Source organism: Sinohyriopsis cumingii, unplaced genomic scaffold (assembly GCF_028554795.1).
Source record: "Sinohyriopsis cumingii isolate HCF-2022 unplaced genomic scaffold, ASM2855479v2 utg002323l, whole genome shotgun sequence".
In the NCBI taxonomy this organism is placed as follows: domain Eukaryota; kingdom Metazoa; phylum Mollusca; class Bivalvia; order Unionida; family Unionidae; genus Sinohyriopsis; species Sinohyriopsis cumingii.
The window spans coordinates 147,486-170,973 of NW_028316185.1; the positions used below are offsets into that span (position 1 = coordinate 147,486).

At 35.3% G+C, this 23,488-nt stretch overlaps 1 long non-coding RNA gene across 1 annotated transcript in view; it reads right to left on the reverse strand.

The window, feature by feature from the left end:
• The window catches only part of LOC149770793 (uncharacterized), a 49,123-nt gene extending 32,376 nt beyond the window's left edge, over positions 1–16,747 (reverse strand). Inside the window, exon 1 of the long non-coding RNA XR_016418469.1 lies at positions 16,566–16,747. This is a non-coding gene — a long non-coding RNA (uncharacterized LOC149770793). The remainder of the gene's footprint in view (positions 1–16,565) is intronic.
• Between the last annotated feature and the right edge of the window lie 6,741 nt (positions 16,748–23,488).

Below are 23,488 nucleotides of genomic sequence, written 5' to 3' on the forward strand. Positions count from 1 at the left end.
GCGTTGTACACTGTTTAACCTTTTATTGATAAAGCAATAAATGGTACTAAATTTTATTTAGTGATTGCATTGCATGAAGATTTGATACCTGTTGTAAAACGCATAGTATTGATAAAGGTATTGGGAGTAAAGCAAGGCAAATTCGTTATATTGACTTGACCACAAAGCTACAAGCTGTTCTATATCTACTGTTTTGATTTTAACAATAATCTTACTTTATCCCACTGGATTATCCTAAGACCAGATCCAAGACTGGCTAAGTACTTTAACATCTCAGATCGATATATTCTATTGATTTTCCTCTCTTGTATTTTCATGCTTTTATTATACTCCCTCCCTCGATTATCATTCCTTAGCTATGATATAAAGAATAGCGCATGTGTTCAATTTTTGTTTTTATGGATATTAATGTTAACAGACGTCGAACTAATTTCATGCAGAGTTTGTATAGGTCATCAAATAACTGTACATATTAACAAAACACTTCTTATAATTGTTATTAAATATTGCTAGAATATTTTCATTATTCTTCAATTCATGTCTTAAATTAAACTTGTTGATTTAGCTTCTTGATACATGTAAATATCACTACACAGCACCACGTTTTTATCAAACTGCGCAAATGAATAATTGCATGGAGAACGGTATAGCTGATTGGGCAACTATTCCTCATCATGTCAGTATAAGGAAAAGTTCAGAAACAGCGCTGGGTCGTTAAAAGGTCAGGAAAATGGTCCCTAAGAAGAGCAGCCGTTTTGTAGCAGTGTGACTTGGAGATGTTTAATGACCGCGATATGACGTGCAAGAACAACTCAAGCAGCAGAGGGGGTGAACCCATCACGTTTTAGGATATCCATTTTGGAAAAGTAAGGCTTTTACGAAAACGAAAAAAAAAAAAAAAATAAAAAAATAAAAAAAAATACGCCGTTACCGTGAAACCGAAGCTTTTAACTTTCCAAGAGTCTCTCCGGAGTGTCTCCATGAGTCTCTCTTACGGGTTAGTATTTTTTTTGTTACTTTTTTCGCGTTAGTGTTTTTTAAAAAGTATGCGCCCGCGTTTTACTGCGTTGTCGCTATTCTGTGGTCACGCACTCACTGCTGCTATTAACCAAAATTGTTATCAAGGCCTATACGATATCGTGATCGGGGGTCATGTAAGTTTATTGTTATAAATCCATGCGGGGATAACTGAGCAAGACTAAATAAATTTCTAAACTTAATTATGTCAGTATCTCCGCTACACCAAGTCTGCTGAATGGTTCGTAATGTATGTGTATCAACTCCGTTGAATACAGCTAAAATATTACAATTGTCTCTGATCACTTTTGGTATATGTGTATACCCTGAGTAACATAAATCACGTCAGTGTTTTTATGTCTTCCGCGCGAGAATATTCTAGCTGGATTTGATTGTTTGTCCAGCATCACATCGTCGTATACAACGCAATCCATCGAGGTCATCTACGGATGGTGCTTCACTGATATCAGTGATAAATTCAATAACGTCTTCGTTTAACAACCTTTCGTTTTCATTTAAGTCTTTCGGCACTTCGTAACATCTCTGATCATCAACTGATGGTGCAATAAAGTACAACTCATCCCATTTCAACCATCTCATTATCAAATTAAGTAACAATAGCGTTTTGCCAGACCCAGATGGACCTATTATGATCATTCGGAAAGAATTTGGTAGCGCTGCATGATGTTTGATTGGCTCCTGCTTTCGTGTCGCTGAGAAATCAGTTACATCCATGTTGTAAAAATATAATAAGTAATATGGATTTATATTGTGTGAAATGCACAAGTGGACTAACAACTATTACAACAACAAAAAAAAACAGATCAGCAGCTACATGTAAGTGTGAACGATGTGGTACAAAGAAATTTAAATTTGTTCCCGATCCAATTAGTATTTAAAAAAGGGGGTCATATTTACACGCAGTTAACAAAGTTACCAGGAACACCATGGGCTAAGTACCCAGGAGAAAAACATCCTCCAGGATACAATTACTGTGGTCCTGGTGCCCGACTTGATATCCGACTTGATAACCAAGATCAACCAAAACCTGGAGAGTATCCAGTAAACGCTATTGATAAAGTGTGTCACGCTAATGATATAGCTTATAAAAGTAAGGATCTTCAGCAACGACATATTGGAGATGTGAATTTAATTCATGCGTTAAATTCCATAAAAAATAAATCTTTCAAGGAATCATTAGCTAATTGGTTGGTAAGATCTGCAATGAATGGTAAACTAGCATTAGGAGCCGGTAATTAATCAACCGATTAGTGTTATAATGAAATCGCTTTATTATAGCCCAAGAGGATATTGGAAAGGTAGAGCAGCGATTAGTAAGCTCGCCGAAGCAGCAAATGTAACACGTGTTGCTGCTGAAAAATGGTTAGCACGACATGCAATATGGCAAATTTAACTACCATCACCTAAAATTATTCAACATTCAAATTTTGATGTCAGCGTGCCAAATGAAGTTCATCAAGCAGATATTTTGTTTTTACCACATGATACTATTAAAATTGGTAGACATCAGTGCACATACAAATACGCGTTAACTGTCGTTGACGTTGCAAGTAGGTATAAAGAAGCGGAACCATTATTAACTGAAACAGCTATGAAGTTGCTTCTTCGTTTGAACGAATTTATCAACGAAGGTCTGGACCACAAGGTGGTCTACGATGGCCACATTTATTACAAGTTGATCCTGGCAAAGAATTTCAGGGTACAGTATTATCGCTGATGAAGTAACATAACGTCCAAATCAGACGCGGACACATTGCAATTCATCGCCATCAGGCAATTGTTAAACGATTTAATCGAACACTTGCTGAACGGTTATTTGAATATCAATATGCAAAGGAAATAATTCAAGATACAAGATCTCGCGAATGGATTTCAAGATTACCAAGTGTGATAGCTGCATTAAATAATGAAATTACTCGAACAACTTCTATGAAACCTATTTATGCAATTACGAAGAAACATATACCTGTACAACGACATGATTTTTCAAAACAACCAGTATTAGGTAATGTTATTTTCAGGTATTTATATGAACCCGGTGCACTTGAAGGTGGTAAAAAAAAAGAGCAACTGATCCTATCTGGAGTATTACAACGCATAAAATTTCTAGTGTGGTTACATCTACGGGTAGACCCGCAATCTACAAACTAGATGCAACTGCTCCTCAACGTGGATTTACACGTGAACAATTGCAAGTAATTCTTGAAGACACACAGTTACCACCACGATCACTTTTGTAAGCTAGCACCTCTACGCCGATTACGCTCAAGACAGGTCCGCATCACATTTTCGCGTGTATGACCAAGACTACTGTCTTTTCTATCTACGGTAAATTGCCTTGGATCATTATTTAATACCGCCATAACATTACGGAGTTGCAGCTCGCAAAATTATTATTCTGTTGTTGTTTTAGCGCCAAGACAAATTCAACATCGAGAGCGAAGTCTCGTTTTTTTACACATTGTTAATAACCAGCTAATTTTTTCTTACTATATCACTATCAATAACATCATCAATGGTTTCTGTAGCGTCTATGACAATTCTCCGCAGCTGAGATATTCTTCTGACTCAAGAAACTGCGAGATAAAGTAAATTTGACCACTCGATACGATCATCAACAATCCAAACTCGCGTATGAGAGATGGTTAACCCCTTAGATGAATGAATTGTCATTGCGTATCCCAGCGTCCATGGAGTCTTGTTCGCGCTCAGCGCATCCTCAACAACACTAACATCAATTACAACAACATCATTTAATACTAGATTCTGTTTCTCAGTCTGTCCTGATATATCAACGTCGATATTCTGTCGTCTTGTATCAGCTGGTCTATAACACAACGGTACACGTTGATCTGAAAACTTTTCTTTGTGCAACTGAAATAACCGCTGTTGAAGTGTATCACGAACTATCTTTCTACTTGCCACTATTAAATCATTTGGTCTCCACACTTGCAGAAAATCGTTCATAGACGTTTCTGAAATTATTTTACCCATTATTTCACACTGAATTTTATTCGGTTGTAGTCTGATTAATTTCTTAAACTCCCTTAATTCTGGATCAAGAGCTCTATGATCATCAGTTACTGCTTCATAATAACCTACAAAATTCTTTAGCCATTCGTGTGGAGATAACCCAACAAAATGCAATGGTTGACCATGATCACCGCACATTATCACAGCTGTATTTTTCAATAACAGCCAATCGAGAAACATTTTTAATGTATCTTTAGATAGTGTACATACTTCATCCCAAATGATGATCCTTGGAATATATTTCTCACCCATTCGGTCAGCAGTCTATGTGTCTCCCTTCCATCGGAAGAAGATATGATATGCACATTATTTTACTCCTCGTTGTTTCATTTCTCTCGCAAGTCATTTTTTTTTTGTGTAGGTGTTAAAACAACCATATCATTTGAACTCTGCCGAAATAATTCATTAATTCGCGTTGTTTTACCAGAACTTCCGGGTCCGATTAGATAAACAATGTTGCGCCGGGATACTGGATCATGTACGGACGGTGCAGGTGATCAAAATATTTGATTATTTTTGTAATAAATATATTTGATTTCGACGTCGGCGGATTCAGAATAATTATGTAACATTTCTTGTTTTATTCTCCATTCGCCCCATGATACATCGTACGTAGTACTTGTAAATTGAGTCAGCAATTCTAAATATTTTCTTTCAATATAGAATGAATCCGTAGCAACTCTGACCGCGGTGTCAGGAAATCTGTCATGGATAATAAATTTATCGAAGCATACTCGAGCATTGAGGACCTTAAATGAGTAAACTGAGGCGACTCGCCATCGATAGAACCAACAATTGCACTTAATCGTGTTCCGTTAGACAAGTAAGCGTTTTCTCGACTTACAAATATATTTCTCTTCGTTGCAATTATAAAATCGAGTTCAACATCGTCAATAATTACTCGTGTATAATGTCGTTTATGATCATATGCTCCGCCTTGGGTGAATTTACCGATTATTCTTCTCCCAAGATCCTTTGCGGTTTTATTTTCATCAGGTGGTGGTAACCAAACTTCTTTCTGAGAACAATATGATATATTTGCCTTACTTACTATCAACGATATCAGTATTTCACAGTCAAACATATATCGTAACAACACTTTTGGTGCCCACATTTTTTCTGAAAAGTGTCTACCAAACCAAATATAACAGATCGGATGAAGACCTTCAGCAAACTCGAATGACTCAACAAGAGCAAATCCAGTTAGATCAAAATCCGGAAATGGTCCATTTATCGATACTCTAGTCATCTCGTGTGTGGGATGTCCAAATCTTTTAAAATATCCAGAACACTCTCCCATACCAAGAAAACTTCCCGGATAACACGCGACCATATCCACGGAAATAACGTCGTTGTGGTCATAATTGGTATTCCACAATCCACCGTGTACTTATTCACAGCAACTTAGCTGCACGTCTTCAAGAAATTCAAATCGTGTTGGCTTCCACAAGTTTTTTCTCTTGCAATGTGAGCAACAACTGACGGAACGGTGAAACAATTATTTAGCAATTGTTCAGTATTCTGCGATGAAAATTTCTGCCCAAGATTTTTCATTTCTTCGTTGAGAGATTCTTTACGGTATATTTCGGGGTGTAAAATCGTACGGTTCGATTTCGTGGAAATATTGTTACTGCGCCAGTCCACGCGTGCACATTATGATCAACAATATTTATCGGGGCTCCCCCCCTTTTTATAATGTTTCGAATCGTGTAAAATCTCTCAAGTTATCGATTTTTCTATTATTGTGAACTTTAGTGTTTTTTCTAACTTAGCGACATCATTTATTGTAGCTCCGGTATCCTTGACTAATCCAGCCCATTTGTTTATTTTTTCACGTCGCTGATCCGTTGACCCATTTCCACGTATCGCGTTTGTAAAATGTTCGATTACTCGTTCGGCTACACAATTTAGTCTTGACAATTTCATCGGTGCAAGATCATCGACGCTGGGTTGTTTATCATTTAGCGAATAAATTCCATAAATAACCTCTGTTATAGAATACGCTCGTTCGTAATATGGTTTTTCAAAACCAGCAAAGATTGTAGTCTTTGAATTTATACTTAATACAGCGGTTTTTCCATTAGCAAGGACAGGGGCACGTTTGTCACAGATAATCCACCCAGCGCTGGGATTGTCTGTTTCTGCTAAGACAATAAACTTTATTTTGAAAAAATATTTTTGATCGTTGAGATAATTAATAATCGTTTCCGCCCGCTCATCGTCCATTGTAGCATCGATGACTTTATCATCGTATATAATTTTGAATGTCGACCATACGTGAGATGCATCATGTTCGCGAAATTCTTGTTTAGCATCTCGAATATTATTAATCAGATTATTCGTCGGATCAGCCAGAGTTCGCCTCCGCAAGTCAGGGGTTCTTCTGTCAAGATCGAATTTGGATTCAGAAAACGAAGTTTTCCAAGGCTCGATTATTGACAATCTCTTAAACTCTTCCATATTGTATGTTACGCAAGTATTTAAACTAAAATATTATATATATATATATATATATATATATATATATATATATATATATATATATATATATATATATATATATATATATATATATATATATATATATATATATATAATGATCCAAAGAACCAGTGCAAGTGGCTGATGATAGGGTTTCCAACTCCTTGTAACAAATCTTGTGTAAATGAATTCTGCGGACAACATTTGCAAAGCGTGTGTCGTGGAAGTCTTGGTCCAAAACCGTGCTTACGGTGTGGTGTTAGAGTTGAACGGAAAACGTAGTTGTGTGTGCAATGTGGTGGTGAAAATATAGAGGACGAAAACGATATCATGATAAAAAATAACAACCCTGACTTTGTCACGGACTCTGCCCTTGATAAAAATGAACTGGATAAGATTATTAAAAACACCGAAGATTATATGGCAAGGTTCTGTACAATATTAATTTAAACAAATTAATATTTAGACAAATAATATTATATATAAAATGGAGGAAAAAGTATGTGTCAGACATCCTATCATTAAGAATTATGAAGCATCTCGTGATGGTGTAATTATGCACTCTCGGCTGATAAAACCAGTTGGTTTTGTTAATAATATTGGCTATCTTAGATTTACTGTTAGGAAGAAAAGTTATTACAACCATAGGTTTGTATACGAGACTTTTCACGGGGTGATCAAAAACGGTCTTGTGATAGATCATATTGACTCAAATCCCAAAAGTAACTTTTTGGATAACCTGCAAGCTATTACACAGAGTGGAAATTGCAAGTTCGGTGGTACCGGAAGGCATAAAAAAGTTCCTAGAGAAAAGAATATTTCAGTCAATGAAAGCGGCTGGCAAGTATTTCGGAATTAACCCACGCGGGGTACAACGTATGGCGTTTTCAAAGAAGTATGAACAATGGATTTTAATTTACTATGTTCCAATGGTGATAGATAGGGACAATGAAGGGAATTAACTCTGCAGTGGATATGTAACGCGGTTAATAGAGTTATCGTTGCCCTTGACTCTCAAGGACATACATTTCACAATAATATTGACTAGTAAATACATATTTTTTTTTGGTGGTTAACTCTCTGCCCCCGGAGTGTAGCTCTTGTCATGTATTCCTAAAGTCACAGAATCTAACTGTTGGAAAAAACACAAGAATCGGGGCGAGAAAAGATACACCTGACAGACCGAAATTGAGCGCGGAAGTAAATTACTGTGGTCTTAATAGAGCGGTCTATCGCAACAGTCTAGCTTGTGTGCAGGTACGGCATTACATTTCAAGGAAGTACAAACAATATTATCTACTTCAAGCGATGACACTTGTCTCCGTTGTTTTTATAACATTATTACCCCTTTGACAGAGTCAAGGACTGTCATTGAAGATAGGTATAATTGTTTATTTAAGATAAATGGAGTTTTTTTAAGAAACAATATTCTCCTTTAACTGAATCCGTCCGGTTTCCTGGTTCATCTACATATTTCTGCGAATATAATTAACACAAAAAAATAAAATACAAACAGCAAAAAAGCCACGCCCATCGCGTGAGCTATTTTGGAGTTCCAAATATTGGTTACCTTATATATTTTAGGACCCGTTCTATTATTGGGGATCCTCTCCTGATTGCTCGATCTTCAACAGACAAACACACCTTCCCACCATGTCACCACGTGGTGGGTACTCTTTTGCACTCTCTCGGGGTTGACTTTGGAGCAGCGTGTGCAAAAATCTGTTGAACGTAGAGAATGGCTCCCGTGTATGCTCTGCCGTCCTTAGAATTTTATATACTGTAAATACTATATGTACTGTGCCGTCCTTAAAATTGTATATACTGTACATACTATATATACTATACCATCCTAAGAATTACCTGTCTCAGTGTTGTTTGGTCGTTGCGGTAATTGATCGCGCATAAAAACAACTCCAAAAACTTTTATTTTTAATATTTTATCAGCTTCAGGTAAATCAAAATTTGACATTGGAAAAATTAACGAAGTCTTCCTGGAAGTCTTAGACCCTTTCCGTATCGATTGGGGGTTCCTTGAAGTCTGAGACTTTTCCCTGTTGCTTTATTTACTGCCATTCTAGCAGCGGTTCTAACGGCACCTAACGCAGCTGCTTTTGCAACGGCTGGAGCTTCAGCAGCTATCAGCATTGGTATCTCCGCGAGAAGTGGAAATATGCCGCCGGTTTTCGCAGTATCTTTGATGGCTCCGACGGAAAGTTCAAGTCGTATTCCAGTCTTGGATTGATTGGCTTTATTAAGATATTCAAGTTGACGCGCTGTCAGTGACAACTTATTTTGACCGCCTGTAATCTAATTTTAGCGTTATTGTGGTTCCTGTTTTTTTTTACTGATGCGGATTGTAGTTTTTAATCTGACCAGGAGTCAGACTGACATTAACATGATGGTATGATGACATTTATGATAATGCTTGTATTTTTAAATCACCGCGCGATTACATGTTTTCCACTGGTGCGTCAATGATTCTCATTCAGCCATCAGCACCTTCATGCAACACTGCTGTGTCGCTGAGTATGACCGCGATTGCTCTGTAATTACCACCACCACCTGTAATTACGCTGACTCGAAAGTGAATATCAACAACAGATTGTCTGGATAAATCAAGATCCTCCAGCGAAAAGTAATAGATCGGATACAGAGTTTTAAAATCTAATTGTGATATTTGCAAACCAGTGTCTATGTTTTGATCGCGTCCCATAAATGTCATTAACCAATGATACACACGTGCTATATGATTTTTCTCATAATTCAGTATTATGCTTTTCATCGGTTCTTGTTGTCCATTTATTCGTAAAGAAACTTCACTGATTCCAAGTTTGTCATATATCATATGGCTACGAGTTTGTGAATTTAATCTTGCAGTCTCCTGAAAGGCAATAGATACATATCGCGGTGCAGAAACGCCTTGCTGTGATGCTATATGCCATGTAAATTGTCAGTTAATGTCAGTTTCCATACTGTCCGTGGTTACTTTCAACCAATGATTTACCACCTTGATCCATAAAAGACAGTAGTTGCTGTTCTTCGGCGATCGTTGGAGTCATCACCGGTATCCACAGTATTACTTTACCAGCATCACCAAGATGTCTCCAGATAGCGTCGTTGTCGGTAGCCTTTCTCACAAGAGTAATTGTGTGTTTAGCTCCAAGATAACGTTTCTAAGATCTTTGCAATATCCAAAGATATGTGACAGCGGAATCGCGCATGAAAAGCTCTACGGTTTCTCACTAACATTGCTCGGCGCGTTGTAAATCCTAGGTTGAATTCTGGATTAGCACCATGAACCACCGGCGTCACATCAACGTCAGCGTTGTTGGCGAAGTTTCTTTGTCGTCTTATATTATATTGTATGTCGCTAGGATGATCGGAAGTGTCCTTAGCAAACATCATTTTGTGACCGGCTGATCTTGTAAAGTCATCAGAGTATCTTGCTAAAACTATTATTGTTGTGGCAACGTCGACGTATTGAATTGTCTCAATGATTTTTCATCAATCGAGTACGTGGAACTACTAAACAACACAACACAATAATGCCGTTATTGACAAAGCCAGATCTAATATCATCTGCGTACACAGTATTGTCTGTTTTTATAATTTTACCTTCTACCTTAATAAAAGCCGCAGCGGGTAGAAAGGATTTACTTGTATCATAGAGCTGTAAATGAATCTTTCCATGATGATCTTGTAGTCGTGAGTCATAATAATAAAATTGATAATCACGTACTGATTCGTCTTTGAGAACCGGTGCATCCATGTCGAATGAGGTGTTGGATATGCGCTTGAACATTTTGTAACCGCGCTGATCTAAATCATGGTCGTTCGGCACGAAGACCACTTCGGGAAACTCCTCTTCCTGCTATCAAACTTGAAGCAATATTGTTTTCTGCTTCACTGACCTGCTGATTTATCGCTGCTAGTTTTTTATTTGCGGCTTGATTTATTATTTTACTGACAATTGCAGGCATGGTTTCAGTGGATGGTAATTTTACTGGTTGTGGTGAACCGCGTGGCGATTTGCGTATTAATCGTGCTATTCTGTTTTTGAATACTTCACCAGCGATATCACCGATTGCACCAGGAGCTTTTTCACGAATAACGTCAACAACTTTCGTTGATAATTGTTTTGCAATCGGTACATCTATTGGAGCTATCCTTGTAAATAATCCCTGAACAGCATTACCGAGTCCATCTTTGTAAAACGTTTATAAACGGGTAATCGTGAGTTTACTGCTCTGACCATTACAAGTCTCCGTTGAGAACTGTGTATGATCATCTTATTTATTATTCATTTATCTAATCATTGTGACAACTAGTCGCTATGATAGTCATCAACGAGTTCATTGATAAGTTCTCGGTAAATATAAAAATCCATGATACCACCTGTAAATAATCGTTGACAAATATCAGCTGCATCATTAATAACTTCCGGAGAATTATTTCCAGCACGTTTCTCTCCTATGAGAACTTATAGTCTTTGCACGTCATCATGAATGTTGCTAGGACATGGAAGAAGACCACTTCCGGTTTTTGAAGGTTCTTTAATCAGTTCAGTAGGTGCATCGTGAAATTCTTCTGGAGATTGTGGTCGAAAAGGTTATGATTTTTCTTTTGTTTACTTAGTTCAAGTTGATTTTCGGTTATATCATAAAGTCTTTTTACTTCATTTGCAATACTTTTGTAAACTAAATCATCATCTCTGGCTTATTTATTGTTGCGAGCTGTGCGATACATCCATTTAGTAAGATTATCATCGGTTACATTTTCATGAGCGGATTTTACAAACCTAGATTTATTAAATAAACTAATATTTTTTAGGTAATTCTTTTTCTATAATATTTTTAAGTTCGTTGACAACATCTTCATTAAATTTCTCAATCAGTTCAATGTTTTCTTTTTTAGGTTTAGGTTCAAGTTCTTTTTTCACGTCGGGAATTTCAGCACGAAGTTTACCAATACCCTCAAGTATTTCTTCATCGGCGGGTGGATGTTGTGCGGCAGCTATATCAGTTGGAAGATCTCGTAAAATCTTTTTTGTTTTTTTAGTTCTTTCTGCTATTTTTCCAGTTTGTTCGTCGCTTTGTTGTACTGCTGGAAGAAGATCATCCTTGGTAATCGTTACAAGTTTTTCAGTAACCGTTGTAACGGGTCTAAATAACTGTTCTGTACCTGTTGCGAATTCAACTTGTCATTGTTGACGAGCTTATAGTTTTTGTCTGACAGAATCTCTTACGGGAAGATATTTTTTGATTGCTTCTAGTCGTTGTCGAGCTAATCTAGCTGTGTGAGATTCCAACGCTGGGGCCATTATTTGTTATAATTTTATTTAATTAACAGCAGCAACGAGTGTGTGACCACAGATAAGCGTCAACGCAGTAAAACGCGCGCGCATACGTTTTAAAAAACACTAAAGCGAAAAAAGTAACAAAACAACTAACCGTAAGAGAGACTCTTGGAGACACTCTGGAGAGACTCTCGGAAAGTTAAAAGCTTCGGTTTCACGTTATCGGTGTATATTTTTCGTTTTCGTAAAAGCCTTAGTTTCCCAAAAAGGAAATTCTAAAATGTTATGGGTTCACTCCCTTTGCTGCTACTCAACACAATAATCTTATAATTCAGATCAATACTCCTTTGTACAGGGATAATCTTCTAAACCCACGTTTGTAAACTGACTTAGCAGTTGAAATGCACACGTTACCTATCAATTCCGAATGACTAAGCTGTGCAATTTACGTTTTACGATGATGGAAGTGGAAGAATAAGTATACACCAAATCTATAAAGCATATAATCCATGTTTATACGTAAGCTACAAAACTCAATCGCGTGTAACTGTACATGGTCGGATGTAAACTATTTACCAGGAAGTAATAGTACTATTACTGAAATTTAGAAGTTTAGCATTAATTGAAACCGAAGTTTAACGTGCTACTTCAATTCTGAGCTTAATATATATATTTACTTGAGTAACTTTCGTAAGGTTACTTCTGTTCATAGCGTACAGACAATGTCATTTACATTGTTACCACCACGTGTCTATATATATAAAAGAAGTTAAATCCTTTTGTCTATGTTGGGATCTTCATTTTGGAGGTTTCCTCTCTGTTTATCTTTTTCTATCTCTCTCTTACACACATAAACGCACAAACACACATACACGCAAATAATTTGTTCAAACCCAAATTGACACATTTATGCTACGTTTCTGAAAACAATTTAACTGCCAAAGTCAAGTGGTAACGATGTATTAAAATGCTTGTTGGTTGGTGTAGAGAAATGTGATGTCATAGGTGGATTTGATTATCGCAAGCAACATGTGATAATTGCCTACGCTTATGTATCACTCGTGACTACCCAAGCGGAGAGTTCCTCGTGTGTCATGAGAACACGTCACACAAATATGATTTCAACAACATAATTTAACAATTTCCTACATGTCTATGAAGTGCCCTTTATTGATGGATTGTGCATTGAAGGGAAACTCTTATAGGAATATTCAGACAGCATGCTGGGTCACCCTAGCGAGGAAAAAACAAACAATTACTGCGCTCTCGGAAATTAATTAAGCATGTTTATTCACAATTATATGAAGCGAAGAAATCTTCCTACAGGCGCACGTGTGATAAAGGGGCATTGCGGGTAATGGCTTGTAGCTTGCGATGACTGGTGGATTCAGCAGTCGCTTTCTTCTTATAAGATATATTCTGTTTGAAACACGGGCACTTAGAAGTGGCTATTTGCAAGTTTTGATAAAAATAAGAGTGGTGCACGTTTATTAAAGCCACAAAGCCACTGTTACGTGGATAGTATAAAAATGGATGCTGAATAGAAGACAACTAGATAATGGATAGTTAATTATTTGAAATTGGTATACATTGGCTACCTATTCCAGTGCAATAAACATATTGATTCAAGTTTTATAAACAGTAGAATCAAAAACTTTTAAATATAAATATATGGCTGAAAACGTTAAGGAAGAAATGCTATTAGCACGAACACTTGCTGGTGACTAACTTTTGAACAAATGACATTACAAGTTTAGTACCATTGTTGTCGACACATCTTTAATAATTTCTTTCCCTAAAATCAACAAGAAAGGTCACACGTGAGAACATACTAAAGTAGCGAGTATACGAATTGTTTCATAGTCAGATTTACTCATACCTTTCTTACAGCGAGTTTCCTAAATTAGGATAGCAAAGGATTATAGACTAACTGATATACTATCTCCTTGAGAAACAATAATAAAATTTATGAATTAAACAAGGAAAAACAATAAAATAAACTCAATATATAAACAAAAGAAAAGACATAAAATATCATCCATGTACACGTGGAATAACAAATCGTTAATTTATGTTTGGTCAATATAAGAGTTTTAGTTATTCCTTGTGCAAAGTCGGCATTGGCGTTTGAGATATTGATTGAAGCAATAAATCACATTAATGAAAACTCAGAAGTTACATTATTTGGAAGTCAATATGATCTACCTAACATCGAAGATAAGCAACAAAGGTTAACTGAAATATGTCTCACTTAACAGGATAAGGTCTGTGTCATGACACAAAAGAGAATTAACTTGTCTTATTTAATCTGTAGTTTAGTTGCACAGGTGAAAAGAGAATGTTTATTAAACTCTTTAGTATACATAACTGATATTCGATGGAGTTGATACTCTGAGGAGTACAATATTACAAAAGATATTAAACTATCACGTAACATATATAATGTTCAATTTGACCACGCTGTCACTAGTTAGACATTTGACGCTTCCATGTCACATAGAGGTGACAATTGTTTATTATGGTTGGATGCAGCAATAACAGACTTAAATATCTGCATTTGAACACTATCGTAGATCTTAAAAATGATGTAGAAAAGACAGATTCTGACGATAATGCTAATAGTGTTTGGTCTGCTAATGCGCTTTAGGAACACACGGAGCATGATCCGTTGCTCCAACGTTCAGAAGACACCAGACAATTTTGAAACGTCAATCACTGAACAGCGCAGACAAAAGCTCGCTATGAAATAAAGAAACTATTTTATTTGGATAATAATAGTTGCGGTTGTTGCTATAGTTTATCTTTCAAACATTTCACGTTCTATGAAAGAAAGACATCATCTGATTCCTCAACGGCTAATCTCATACTCTCCTAGATGATTTATGTCCACCTTGCTACAAATTGTACATATTAAACCACCTATTGCCTAAAATGTACAATACAATTTTCACCAAGGAAAGAAACAATTTATTCAGCACATCTGATCAAGCACCTTATCAAACACTAAATAATGTCAAGTAGTGCTGATCCGGCTTGATGGATACATCAAAGAAATATTGGATTAAATTTTGCAAACTAATTTGATAAAGAAAAAATGATTTGATATGAGCAGGATGTTTAGAAACTAAAGTATGACGAACAGTACTTCCTACCAATTCGCCATTGCAAACAACATTTCATATGCTAGGAAGCAGCATTAAATGTAGAAAATATTTTTTTATAAATGAATAATTATTGTTTATAATTTGCTTTGAACGGCTAGAATAATAACTATTTATTTTTTTTTTAGACAAGAAGCGACAAAAAGATCAAATACAGAGACAACTTATGTAATAGGTTCTTGACTTGGAAAAAAACTATGAAAGCAATCAATGTAAAGTGCAAGACACAAGTCTGAAGCTAAATGAAAATGGTTGTAAGAAAACTAAGTTTTAGATAGAGAGATATTTATGTATACTTTTATGTATAAAGAGAGCATCTGCATGGCTGGATAATGCTAATTGAAAGTAAAGTAGTAACAATGAAAAGGAATGGAGAATTCTGGGTGCGTAAACCACCAGTGTAAATATAAAATGCATATCAGATGTACCTGCCATGATAGTCTATTTATTTACCACAGGTTTGCTAGCTTCAGACGACAACTATCTCAATAACTTGCAATTATGTGACTGAAGCGAAAGTGCATCATCATAATCTTGATTTAGTGCGGGAATCACAGTGATGAACATATGTTTGACAAGCTACGTAAGTGCTCTCGTTTTCTAGTAGCCTATCATAGGTAAGTCCTGGCCAAGTGGGTTCATGACAGTTGACATTGCTGATACATACTTGCCAACCAATCAACCTTAGCTTAATTATTATAATTCCATATATATATATATATATATATATATATATATATATATATATATATATATATATATATATAATTACGTCTTACGCTTGCATATTGATTAGTAGTCTAGATCGACTACTTTCGAATTATAACGTATAGTCACACCATCGCAACGAGAAATACAATATTTTTCACATTTTAATCCATATATATATATAATAATAAATCTGACAAGTAAGTGTATATTCGCTTATCGCTTTCATAATTTTATGTTGAATAAATTCTGTAACATTTGACTTTAAAACTTTTTGGGGTAGTGTGTCTCTTTTTTATGCTTTATTTATATTAACACCACCTTTTATACAGTTTGCTTCTCTAACGAGCTGTACATAATAAACAATTCATTGTTTATAAATTCACTTGGATATAGCAGTTCATGTCAGACTACACATTTGATCATTTCGTACCATGTTTTTTTCATTATTGATAATAAACTTTGTTTTCTCATTCATTTTTCACCATAGTAATCATTTTGCAATTTTACCACTATAATATACACTAAACATTTTACATGGTATATAATAGGGACTATAGACAAAAAAGGATCTTTTGCACCAAATGCTGAGTTATAAAATATGATGTCGAGATTGTGTTTGCGAACATCGCTGAGTGTTACACTATACCTTTGTGTGGATTTACAAACACGACTGCTGGACTGGGACCAAAATAATTGAAGAGTAATTATTCAGACAAGCATACCAGATATGTCATTCTACTAATCGAGAAAGTGTATTATGTGAGCAAGCTGTATGCATTTTGTACTTACGTTAAATTCATATGAACTATTGGGATATACTGAATGAACAATAACTGACTTACCGATTTCTGTGGTTTCCTTCGTGCAAAACTTGAGTAAGTAGACATTTGGAAGAAGGCATCTATTGGCAATATGAAGTCCATACGAAATCTACATTAATGTGTTTAGCACATTTTGTTACTGTAAGTCTTTTTTGGCCATGAAATATATTATAGTGCTTCCCATTCTGAAGAATATGATGATAATGTAGTGTGGCAGTAATTTTTTCCTCCTTGTTTAGAAAACTTCCGTAATATCCTTACCCATCAACTTCTATGCAGGAGATCAAATCAAGCTGTATAGGCACGATTGCATTACTTTGAGAGGGAGAAAGATTTTAACACTCATTTATAGATAATCGGTCTATAGGTTTAATTTCGACTTAATATTTTGTAAATTTATTTCCTTATTAGAAACTAGATGATCTAAGATAAAAACATATATCTATTAATCAGCGACATACACGTGTTTCATTACAGGCATACAGACATAAATGATAAGATCGTAACTTTTATAAATACAAGTACAAAAGGATATATATATATATATATATATATATATATATATATATATATATATATATATATATATATATATCACACTCGAAATAAATTTAAACTCTTGAATAATTGCCCTCCCTGCCTAGGAGTTGACAAACAAGATTGCCCAGACTCTGTCAGATCAGCAGCAGGAAATTATTTACAAAAGCAGGATTGTATCTCATTTGTATAGTCATAAGTCTTTAAGTGAGGAAATCTAATCACTATTACAAGGAGTATAGCTTGGGAAACATCATCTGTCGTTTTGATCATTTATTGCAATATATATTAGTATTTGTATATATAATGGTTTAAAATCTTAAGTAAGTGATTTTGAACAAATAAAAATTCCATGGATATCTCAGTTTGTTTCATCTGTGTGTCTTCAGAAGGTCTGTATTTTGAATTACATGGGTGACGTTAAATAGGAAGATAATTTTGATGAAGTAGCTAATTTACATACCAGAGTCATTGGAAGAGAAAACAGATAGATATTGTTCAGTTGTACTTTTTTTTAATTTTCAGTTGATACTAATGGTCTTTTCAATTGAGAGCATGACAAAATTGTACGAGCAGGAAATAATCTTCTCTGAATTCGCTTATTTACGTATGTATCAATACTAGATGTTTTGCAAAATATTGTGGCTTCATCAATAAATGTGAGGATTTTACAAGTGCTCCTATTACTTTAATATAGCGATATATGTTTGTTGGGTCTTTAAATTACTGATATGTAGCAACAATGAAATAGCGAAAAGTGGCACCCCACCCTACGAACAATATAGTCGAATTCGATAACCCCAAAGTCACAATCTATACTATACTATATTATCCAAAACGTGGCAATGGGAATTTGAACCAAGCGCCGTCTATGGTTTTTGAAGATACACCAAACGTACCTGTACAACATCAATGGAGTTTTCCGTACTTCGATGACAAATTCGATGGGAATCAGAACTAAAATAATCGAATACATTTGGAGAAAACATGTGCTCATTTTATTGTCAGAAATGGTAATTTTACGGTTGAGGTTGTTAAAATGCTGAAGACGGAATGAACAGTGGATAGGTGATTGGGGAAAGAAGCTGCAAGAAATACCTTGTCCTTAGAAATACACGCTTGTAAAGGTTGTGATAGTCGGATAAAATGACAAAAAGGAAACAAACATTTCCAGCATTTAAAAACACAACTGCATGAAAGTCAAAGACAAAGACGAAAATAACAATCGCAACACGTGCTAGTGCGAAAATAATCAATTCAGCATCAGCATCATCATCTTTTATTGTTATATTCAAGAAAGAAAGATAAACATTTGTTCATGGTAACAGTTATATAAAGTAGAATGTTTGTTTGGTTTTAAAATAAATTTGTTTTTGACTTTTAGTTTTCCTTTTGTTTTTGTTACCATCCAGCTAAAATACGGACCAAACTAATTGACGAAAAGGATATAAGATCACATCCGTTTATTTAGCATACATAGATGTAACTAAAGGCTGTACGAGACTCATATTTTTATAATTTGCGATCGTTTCTTCATATACGGTAATAACTGAGCAAAATCACAGGAGATCTATTGCGAGACTGTAATAGTGTCAGCATAGTTGATGACATTTTATACGCATGGGAACTTTCACCTGGAATCGGTTTGAATGATGTCACGGAATGAGTGATGTGCTGCTGGGAAGAAGTCAATAAGCACACCTTCCCGGTAATATATATTAGTACAAGCGCTGTCGGACTCTACAGATTCATTTTTTAAGGACACGAAGCCAAAAAAGACGATTCACAAACTAAACAAGAGCTAAACACAAAACAAAGTAATTACTAGACAGAATCTACATGAGACAAATTATATATATTAACAAGTTTTTGTTTACTGTTCGTCAGACCTAAGAGACCTACCCGTATAGGCAATAACACTTGTCCTTTAGTAGTATCTATTAATGCCTGGAAAACATGTCTACCAATACTAAACTATGTCATGCTTCTGACTAACTTAATATTACATACAGCTTTCTTTACATTTATGACTTATAGTTTCCATAACCATAGCCATTTAGCTTCTATCCGTGGGGATTTATACACGAGCCCCCAAGGCAGGCTCATATCCCGATCTTTTGCTATAGATGGTGTGTATGGTGCACAAAGACATGCAGCTTTGACGTGCCCCGATTTGTTGCGTTTAATGAACATTGCATTCTTGGCATCTCCAATCTGATGTATCGTGTCGCTACTCACCTCCGCAACATGGGAGTGTTGTGTCTCTTGAATCCACAGCAATTGCGACCTCGTTGCTACCCTTTTGCTTCTGTAAGCATCCATATAATAATATTTGGGCCTCAGTTATTGAAATACTGCTTCCAAGTTCATGCTGTCCATCTACCTTTTTAAATGCATTGTCCCCACCGAATAAGCCATTCTTCCATATCTCACCCCATCCACTAGTGATTTGTCCTTCTTAGCCAAGAAGAATGATCGGGCACGTGGTTAAAGTCAATTTATTGTAAGATAGGGATTTCAGATGTTCATTTTCCCAGGTCTATCCACTTCGAATTTATTTTCTCTCGAAAACCGCAAAGATCTTGCAGTCTGCAGTTCACTGTAGGTACAACAATTTGCTGATGATATTGTGATGAAGTAATGTTTCTTAGAGGGTTATAAGCTGGCTACCTGAGGCAATCAACAAAAGTTTAGAAATTGTAGAATAGAAACTTGACAGACTCATATCGAATTTGCAAAGTGAAAAATAATAACGTTTTCATAGATGGAGATAAGCCAAGAAGGTTCATAAAGATTACAATAACTCCAGACGTGAATGGTGTTCATAGTGACGTCAAGACATATCTTGACAACCAAAAGGTATAAATATGGGAAATGCTACTTGCACATAATATACACAGAACTACTCGAAATGGTCTTATTTCTAATAGGTCAAGGTCATGGTCTTGTGTTAAAAGCAATACATTGCTTGGGTTAAATAAATCCTAGTTTGATTCTAATATGGAGAATTATGAACCGTTCGTGTCGAAGAGTTCTAGTTCACGTACTGGCCGATCGATATTCAGAGTAGATTCCAGTTTTGTTAATGCTCCTTTTAATTTATCAGTTTGAAATCGGATTTTCTTTCCAAACCTGTGACTTTCTTAGCAGTGACTATTTTTACGAATCGAGGGTATTCGTTTATTACCAGGAAATGACCTAAGTCGTGGTTGATCCACTTCTATCGAACAAGCCTTGTTGTAGGTCTAAAAGATGATCCTCTTGAGAAATTCCTGATTTTTATCTTGCTTGTGCAGTTACCAATGCTATGGCACAAGTAGCTTCTGAGAATGATGTGAATGAGGGAATTATCCATTTAGCTGATACATGTATTAGTCAGTCTTTAATGAGGTCACTTTTCTTTTGGCATTGATCAATATATATATCAAAATAAATGACTCATTGTTGAAAAGTAACAAGATCGTGACAGCTCCTGTTTCTTTCAGAGGGCCACTGAAGCAACACATTGCGTTATTTTGGGAAATATTGGATCTTTATGATAAACTGGAGACCACCTGAAGTACGACCCGGTGACCAATGGCCATAAAACGTTAAGATTATTATTCTGAGGTCACATCGACAGACAATATTTTGTCTGGCCTATCCAATCTCTAATGGATCGTCACTTAGTGTTTAATACGACTGATCTAAGGCTCTTGAATCCTTTTTATTGGAGAAACATTAAAAGTGACGTTTCTAAATACTGTTGATCATGTCACACTTGTCAAATGGTCGGAAAATCCAGTCTGAAGTTACCTAAGGATCATATGCAACATATGCCTGCATATGACTGACAATTTAGCAGACAGATGGTAGACTCTGTCTGTTCCTTACCTAAGATCAACCCAGGCTATTAATATTTCTTGACTATAATGCATAATACTACAAGATTTCAAGAGGCAATTCATTTGATAGATATTACAACTAAAACTATGGTATAAAAAGGTTTAAAGACTTTGGCCTTCCATGCTCTCTGTAGCCTTATCAAAGGTAAAATATTATGTCTGGAATTGTCCATGTTTTTATGAATGAAACAACAAACAGTTTAAACCTTCTGCATTTTGCAAGTCAATGGTCCTGGGAACAATTTCCTCCTACTTTGAAGAAGATTATTCGGTCATATTACTTTAATACAGGTAAAGATTGGAATGAGAGTGTTCATTTGTTGTTGTGTACTGTTAAGGAATCAGCAAAGTAATCATTAGGGTTTCGATTCTTTTAAACTGTTATTTGGACAGATTGTCCATTGACCATCGAATTTAATAAAATAAAAACGTTTTCGAAATGAAGACACAACGATTAGTCTTCTTGACTGTCTTTGATTTCAAATATAATGTGTCATGGCTTGTTGAGTAGCAAGAACGAATCTACACTCTACTCAGAGAAATTAAGGTATGACCGAGATAGTTTTTGTTTTATTTCCAGTATGCTACATTAGTGAACTGATCTAGAAATGAGCTCTCAAGTACTCAGAAAGTATATTGAAGGAAGATCTAACCTTACCTGTCTTTTCATGGTATTGAAATACTACATGGGTTGTTTGACATCATCTTACGTTTTAGTTTTCACAACAGTAAAATTCAAAGTGTAATGAAGGGGCTCTGGAAAGACAGCGTTTTAAGGTTGATTGTTTCAAAGAAATATCTGAAAGTAGCCACTTATAACGTTTAAGAAAACAAATACGTTTATATTAACCACACAACTTGCTGTAATTGTGTTTTCTTTTAGTGAGTTAATCTAAGAGCTCTACTGACATAATACAGAGACCAATATAATACTAGATTTTACACAATCCTCAAGAACAGGACTACATCGTCGAAAATTTGTCTTTGTGTAGATAAGGGTTATACTTGTTGCCTCATTAGCAGAATTTATTTTGCGTCGCTTTTTCTCCAGTACTACAAATATTTTTTCATAGATTAGTGATCGCTTTTTACGCAGACATTGCTAGATATAAAAAGAAATTACGAGGATTATAATGACAGTACAAACAATCATGACACTCCTTCTCGTCCTACTATACTACTAATATTACTATCACTTCCACCATCACCACGATCATCACTTTAAGCTATCACCTAATTGCTGGTAATTCTAATTCATTTCTTCCCTCCTTTTCATCTTGTTATTTGTCCAAGAGTTTTCTCTTTTTTTACTGCTTCCATGGTTTTGCATTTAAATCAATACATCAGAGCAACATATCAATTTATAATTTTGCTTTTTATTGTGGATAACCATTAAACAACACAAAGAATGGCATAAAGCTCTCGTGAAACAAAACACACTGATTTAAATGGTAAACAAAATTTTTGAGAGAATAGACTGTTTAAATTTGCATGTTTAATATTTTTGCTTGTTAAATTTTTTTTCTGTTTGCTAAGAGCGAAAATAGCAATTTTGCAATAATAATGGTATCGACTGATGTGCTATAAGGCAACAGAAGCACGCCTAGTAATAGTGACATAGTGTGAAGTTGCTTAACACGAAATTATTATGATAAACAAAATTAAATTTATACCTGATATATTACAGATTAAAACGTCTTGAACTGGATGAAATCTCTGTTTTCATTCCATTTCCCACAGATAAAGCATTTGTAATCAATATCAAAAGCACAATCAGCAAAAGAGTAAAAACTAAGTATCAGCAAGAGACAGGTTGGCAGCTTTTCGGAGATGATTAATTATTTTTTTCAGAGAAGTTCAGGTCTACTACTAATATTACAGAAACAACACAATATGTCTTCAAGACGTACTTTATTAAAATCAAAATCAAACTCGATTGACACCTATTGGTCTAGAACAAATACCAGAATTTCGGATGGACTGAAACAGATGGGCGTTCGAGACCTTTTCTTTACTGAATCAGGGAAATTGATAAGTGATTAGACACCACGTCTACACAAGTCAACCCTCGCAACACCCCCACCAGACAAGTTCTTTTAATAAGGCCTACAACCAAACAATGCACATCATTCATGAGTAAAATAAATGTGCGGTTTGTTGTCCCTTTTCCCTACTTACGTGTCTACCTACCTATCTATCCATGCATCTTTATATATATATATATATATATATATATATATATATATATACACACACACACACACACACACACACACACACACACATATATATATATATATATATATATATATATATATATATATATATATATATATATATATATATTTCAAGTGCACTGGATCCAGCATGGGATTACGTGTGTCACGGATTGATTAAGATAAATGCTATAAACTGACAAGGAACAGTGCGAAACTAGTATCTAACCAATCCCCCCACTCTCCCCACGCACTTGTTTCTGTATTTTTTTCTTCCTCTCTCCATATCAGTTGTTTAATTTTGTAT